Source organism: Oncorhynchus gorbuscha, unplaced genomic scaffold (genome assembly GCF_021184085.1).
Source record: "Oncorhynchus gorbuscha isolate QuinsamMale2020 ecotype Even-year unplaced genomic scaffold, OgorEven_v1.0 Un_scaffold_13247, whole genome shotgun sequence".
NCBI lineage: Eukaryota > Metazoa > Chordata > Actinopteri > Salmoniformes > Salmonidae > Oncorhynchus > Oncorhynchus gorbuscha.
The window spans coordinates 1-6,674 of NW_025755451.1; the positions used below are offsets into that span (position 1 = coordinate 1).

Sequence of the window (6,674 nt, forward strand, 5' to 3'; positions counted from 1 at the left end):
ACGTCTCCTCTCACCTTAACAACCAGACTACGTACGTCCCGTCTCCTCTCACCTTAACAACCAGACTCGTCGTCTCCTCTCACCTTAACAACCAGACTACGTACGTCTCGTCTCCTCTCACCTTAACAACCAGACTACGTACGTGCTGTCGTCTCCTCTCACCTTAACGACCAGACTAGGTACGTGTTGTCGTCTCCTCTCACCTTAACAACCAGACTACGTACGTGCTGTCGTCTCCTCTCACCTTAACAACCAGACTACGTACGTGTTGTCTCGTCTCACCTTAACAACCAGACTATGTACGTGCTGTCGTCTCCTCTCACCTTAACAACCAGACTACGTACGTGCTGTCGTCTCCTCTTAACAACCAGACTACGTACGTGCTGTCGTCTCCTCTTAACAACCAGACTACGTACGTCTCGTCTCCTCTCACCTTAACAACCAAACCACCCATTACGTTGCCTTAACCCTGATAGATTATTGCACTACGTTGTAAATGCCTTGCATGGCTTATATAGGAAAGACACCTCGACTGAGAATGGGTTATGGAAGGGAAGTATTCACTCAGGGTGGATTTAAAAAAATAAATAGCGGAGTCTGTTTTAGTACAAACCAGTTCAGAAGTTGTGTGTGTTGCAGGTACACGAAGTAAAAGCAGTGATCTGAAATATCCTCGTCTTCACTCTGGATACTGTGACCGCTTAGCAACGACTATCCTAGAAATTAAGAATACAGTTTTAACATAACGGAGTTCTAAACCAATGTTAGACGACTAAGCAATACGTTTTCTCTTCCTCCCTGATACCACCAATTTTTATTCACAGCTTTAAAATAATAGTTTTGGGAGAAAACAGTTGTAAATGATTGCAGTGTGTTATGCTCAGCCTTAGTTGTAAATCGCACTCCTGTAAAATGGTATTGAAATTGCACTCCAGGTCGTGTATGATAAATGATGTTTAAAGCCAATACGTGACCATGAATTGTGTCGCTTTGCGTGGATACATAGCCAACAGTGTGTACAGGGGGTGTGTTTGTGCTAAAACACTATAGTGTTGGTATTAGCCATATCCTGCATGAACATATATTTATCAAACTTTTAAATGAAGAATTATCGGAAGATTAAATTAAAGCTTTGTTCTTACATCCGCGTTATGAGTTTGTAATCCTTGACTTATTATGCCAATAAAACACACACCATCTTGAGATTGATTGAAACATACACTGAGTGGACAAAATATTAAGAAGTTCTCCACTTAAAAAAGATCGAGAGGCCTGTCATTTTTTCATCACAGGTACACTTCAACTATGACAGACAAAATTAGAAAAAAATCCAGAAAATCAAATTTTTTATGAATTTATTTATTTGCAAATTATGATTTATTTGCAAATTATGATGGAAAAAAGTGGGAGAACTTTTTAATTGGTGGCTGACTAAATACTTTTTTTGCCCCACTGTATGTGGACTATGATAGCTGATATGAATGGTGAGTTGATCATCACATCAACGTTTATTCGTCACGTGCACAGGATACAGTTTTCAGGTTTGGTTTGTTTCAAGTGTATTAGTCTATAAATAAATCTCTTTGCCAACATTCATCATCTCTCCCATGTCTTATTCAACTAGTAGTAGTTCTGAGATGTTTTCTGTCTGCCAACATTCATCATCTCTCCCATGTCTTATTCAACTAGTAGTAGTTCTGAGATGTTTTCTGTCTGCCAACATTCATCATTTCTCCCATGTCTTATTCAACTAGTAGTAGTTCTGAAATGTTTTCTGTCTGCCAACATTCATCATCTCTCCCATGTCTTATTCAACTAGTAGTAGTTCTGAAATGTTTTCTGTCTGCCAACATTCATCATCTCTCCCATGTCTTATTCAACTAGTACATTTACATACATTTAAGTCATTTAGCAGACGCTCTTATCCAGAGCGACTTACAAATTGGTGCATTCACCTTATGACATCCAGTGGGACAGTCACTTAACAATAGTGCATCTAAAACTTAGGGGGTGAGAGGGATTACTTATCCTATCCTAGGTATTCCTTAAAGAGGTGGGGTTTCAGGTGTCTCCCGGAAGGTGGTGATTGACTCCGCTGTCCTGGCGTCGTGAGGGGTTTGTTCCACCATTGGGGGGCCAGAGCAGCGAACAGTTTTGACTGGGCTGAGCAGGAGCTGTACTTCCTCAGTGGTAGGGAGGCGAGCAGGCCAGAGGTGGATGACGCAGTGCCCTTGTTTGGGTGTAGGGCCTGATCAGAGCCTGGAGGTACTGAGGTGCCGTTCCCCTCACAGCTCCGTAGGCAAGCACCATGGTCTTGTAGCGGATGCGAGCTTCAACTGGAAGCCAGTGGAGAGAACGGAGGAGCGGGGTGACGTGAGAGAACTTGGGACGGTTGAACACCAGACGGGCTGCGGCGTTCTGGATGAGTTGAAGGGGTTTAATGGCACAGGCAGGGAGCCCAGCCAACAGCGAGTTGCAGTAATCCAGACGGGAGATGACAAGTGCCTGGATTAGGACCTGCGCCGCTTCCTGTGTGAGGCAGGGTCGTACTCTGCGGATGTTATAGAGCATGAACCTACAGGAACGGGCCACCTCCTTGATGTTGGTTGAGAACGACAGGGTGTTGTCCAGGATCACGCCAAGGTTCTTGGCGCTCTGGGAGGAGGACACAATGGAGTTGTCAACCGTGATGGCGAGATCATGGAACGGGCAGTCCTTCCCCGGGAGGAAGAGCAGCTCCGTCTTGCCGAGGTTCAGCTTGAGGTGGTGATCCGTCATCCACACTGATATGTCTGCCAGACATGCAGAGATGCGATTCGCCACCTGGTCATCAGAAGGGGGAAAGGAGAAGATTAATTGTGTGTCGTCTGCATAGCAATGATAAGAGAGACCATGTGAGGTTATGACAGAGCCAAGTGACTTGGTGTATAGCGAGAATAGGAGAGGGCCAAGAACAGAGCCCTGGGGGACACCAGTGGTGAGAGCGCGTGGTGAGGAGACAGATTCTCGCCACGCCACCTGGTAGGAGCGACCTGTCAGGTAGGACGCAATCCAAGCGTAGTAGTTCTGAAATGTTTTCTGTCTGCCAACATTCATTCATCATCTCTCCCATGTCTTATTCAACTAGTAGTAGTTCTGAAATGTTTTCTGTCTGCCAACATTCATCATCTCTCCCATGTCTTATTCAACTAGTAGTAGTTCTGAGATGTTTTCTGTCTGCCAACATTCATCATCTCTCCCATGTCTTATTCAACTAGTAGTAGTTCTGAAATGTTTTCTGTCTGTCAACATTCATCATTTCTCCCATGTCTTATTCAACTAGTAGTAGTTCTGAGATGTTTTCTGTCTGCCAACATTCATAATCTCTCCCATGTCTTATTCAACTAGTAGTAGTTCTGAGATGTTTTCTGTCTGCCAACATTCATCATCTCTCCCATGTCTTATTCAACTAGTAGTAGTTCTGAAATGTTTTCTGTCTGCCAACATTCATCATCTCTCCCATGTCTTATTCAACTAGTAGTAGTTCTGAAATGTTTTCTGTCTGCCAACATTCATCATTTCTCCCATGTCTTATTCAACTAGTAGTAGTTCTGAAATGTTTTCTGTCTGCCAACATTCATCATCTCTCCCATGTCTTATTCAACTAGTAGTAGTTCTGAAATGTTTTCTGTCTGCCAACATTCATCATCTCTCCCATGTCTTATTCAACTAGTAGTAGTTCTGAGATGTTTTCTGTCTGCCAACATTCATCATCTCTCCCATGTCTTATTCAACTAGTAGTAGTTCTGAAATGTTTTCTGTCTGCCAACATTCATCATCTCTCCCATGTCTTATTCAACTAGTAGTAGTTCTGAGATGTTTTCTGTCTGCCAACATTCATCATCTCTCCCATGTCTTATTCAACTAGTAGTAGTTCTGACATGTTTTCTGTCTGCCAACATTCATCATCTCTCCCATGTCTTATTCAACTAGTAGTAGTTCTGAGATGTTTTCTGTCTGCCAACATTCATCATCTCTCCCATGTCTTATTCAACTAGTAGTAGTTCTGACATGTTTTCTGTCTGCCAACATTCATCATCTCTCCCATCTCTTATTCAACTAGTAGTAGTTCTGAGATGTTTTCTGTCTGCCAACATTCATCATCTCTCCCATGTCTTATTCAACTAGTAGTAGTTCTGACATGTTTTCTGTCTGCCAACATTCATCATCTCTCCCATGTCTTATTCAACTAGTAGTAGTTCTGAGATGTTTTCTGTCTGCCAACATTCATCATCTCTCCCATGTCTTATTCAACTAGTAGTAGTTCTGACATGTTTTCTGTCTGCCAACATTCATCATCTCTCCCATCTCTTATTCAACTAGTAGTAGTTCTGACATGTTTTCTGTCTGCCAACATTCATCATCTCTCCCACGGCCTGACAGCGCTGCGGCGCCTAGGGGAGGGATCTCCTCTGGGCCCCGAAGGACGGGACGATGATCTATTCAGAAGAGCAGGATGAGGTAAAGACTCACCCCGCTCCAGTACAAGGGACTGAAGACACCTTCTTAACAAAGTGGCTTTTTAACATGTTAAAACCAATGAAAAACAACCATGAATAAAAGTACTTTCTTTGTAAAAAAACATCAAATCTGTAAAAGCCATTTAAAATGTGTGCTGATGATCTAACAAAGGTAAAACATTTTTAAGGCATGAAAAACAACATGTACTTTTTAACTAATTTAAATGTAACTTTCAAATGCTGTGTTTTATGCTTTGGTGCCGTTTTTATGTGTGTAAATGATGTAAAAAATGTATGAGCTGTTTTTAAAGGAATTGTGTCAAAACTTTTCCAAAAAAAAAAAAAAAAATCTGTTCTTATCAGTTTAATATCTGATACGTCCCCTATCTGGGGACCATATATTAAATTAATTTTTGGAATAGGGAGATGGAATAGGGGCTTGCTCCGTCCACTACACGCATCGACCTGGTATTGCATTACCTCCAGGAACGGTGCACCCCCTTCCGTTGTAAATATAAATGAGACGAAGTTAACCGGATGTTACTTTTATTAGAATCATTACGTTTGAGCAAGTCTGTCAATGATGCCTAGAAAGTGGTGAAGCCACTCGGCCTTGACGATTTCATGCCGTTTGTCTGTGTATAAAATGATGTACAAAAATACAGATGAGCTGTTTTCAAAGGAAATGCAACAAAACTTCCAGAAGAAGACACCTGTTCTCACTTGCACCACTTTCTAGGCATCATTGACAGACTTGCTCTAACGTAATGATTCTAATAAAACCAGATTTACAGCTAATCTGGAATAATAATCTATCAAATAGGGGTGTGGGAAACCATTTGCAGATAACAATATTGACACACAACATTTGATCTTTTACAAAATATCTCAGGTAAAATAATTGTCCACTTGGTGGCGCCAGACTTACACCGACCGTCGCCTTGTTCAAGCTGAACTATGTGTTCAATCAAAATGCATTTTAATGTTGAACCCCTCGACTTCATTACATAGTACATCATCAACACAAATAATGTAGGAAATAAAAATAGCCTATATATCTTTTTTGAATATGTCTGTAGAGCCTTGCATGATAAGGTCATTGTGAGGAGGCCTTTATAAAGTTGCCCTCCTAAATTACTAGAGGCCAAACTTCAAAGATGTCCATGACACTGGACTGCAGTGAGAGCGAGACCGACAATGCGTCCTACGGAGTGGTCCCGGCCTATTGTCCTGGCTGCCTAACTACATGTGTGCTCAGCATAATAGACTTTAGCAAACATGGCTCTGTTGAGGCATACTTTTACAATTAAGCTTAGTCAGTCACTACAATAAACTTCATATCATGCACATAAAATACCAATAGGCCTATTGGGTTGGAGAGCATCTATCTACTCACGAATTACTGTATATCGATGAATAAAACATGCACTGTTTTGTTTCATACTGAAAGTTGTCATAATTCAAGTTCCATCCGTGAAATATTGGAATGTGGAGAAAAAGTGGTTGAACTATAATCCTACAAATCTACAAATCTACTTTCATTCTCACTAATCGTGGAACTGTATGACAACAGTCCAGTCGCCGTGAACCGTGCGCCAGGCTCCAGGTTTAACCTGCTACATAGTTCCATAATGATTACAATAGGCTACATGTCCAAAATGATCGTTAAAATAAATGTATGTGTGTATTACTGACAGATGGCTCCAGATCGTTGCTGATACTAATTGTAAAATAAAAGCCTGGGTGTATAATCGAACCCTTCTAAATCGCATGTTTTCAGCTCGGCAGGTTTAGCCCTACGGAAGCCTGTAGCTTGAGGCTCCAAATTTCATACAAGCGAATTATGACGGCACACAATCAGAATTCTGAGTAATGGAAAAATCCATGTAATATATTGTCCCCAGATAGGGGACATATCAGATATTAAACTGATAAGAATAGATTTATTTTATTTTGGAAAAATGGTTATTGTCGCAGGGTTTCTTAAAATAGCTCATACTATTAACATAATCATTTGTACACTTTAAAATGACATACGCATAAAAAAACTGCATTGAAACATATGTTAAAAGTACAAGTTATTAAAACAATAAAACACCCTAAGAAAGAAGTACTTTTAAACATATCCAATCTGTAAAAGCCATTTCAAATGTGCACATTATGATTCAAACAAGA

At 40.9% G+C, this 6,674-nt stretch overlaps 2 pseudogenes; one reads left to right on the forward strand and one right to left on the reverse strand.

Moving 5' to 3' along the window:
- Window positions 1-4,820: 4,820 nt before the first annotated feature.
- On the forward strand, window positions 4,821-5,001 carry LOC124030630 (annotated as a pseudogene).
- A 1,309-nt stretch (window positions 5,002-6,310) lies between these two features.
- Window positions 6,311-6,465, reverse strand: LOC124030632 (annotated as a pseudogene).
- Window positions 6,466-6,674: the final 209 nt, after the last annotated feature.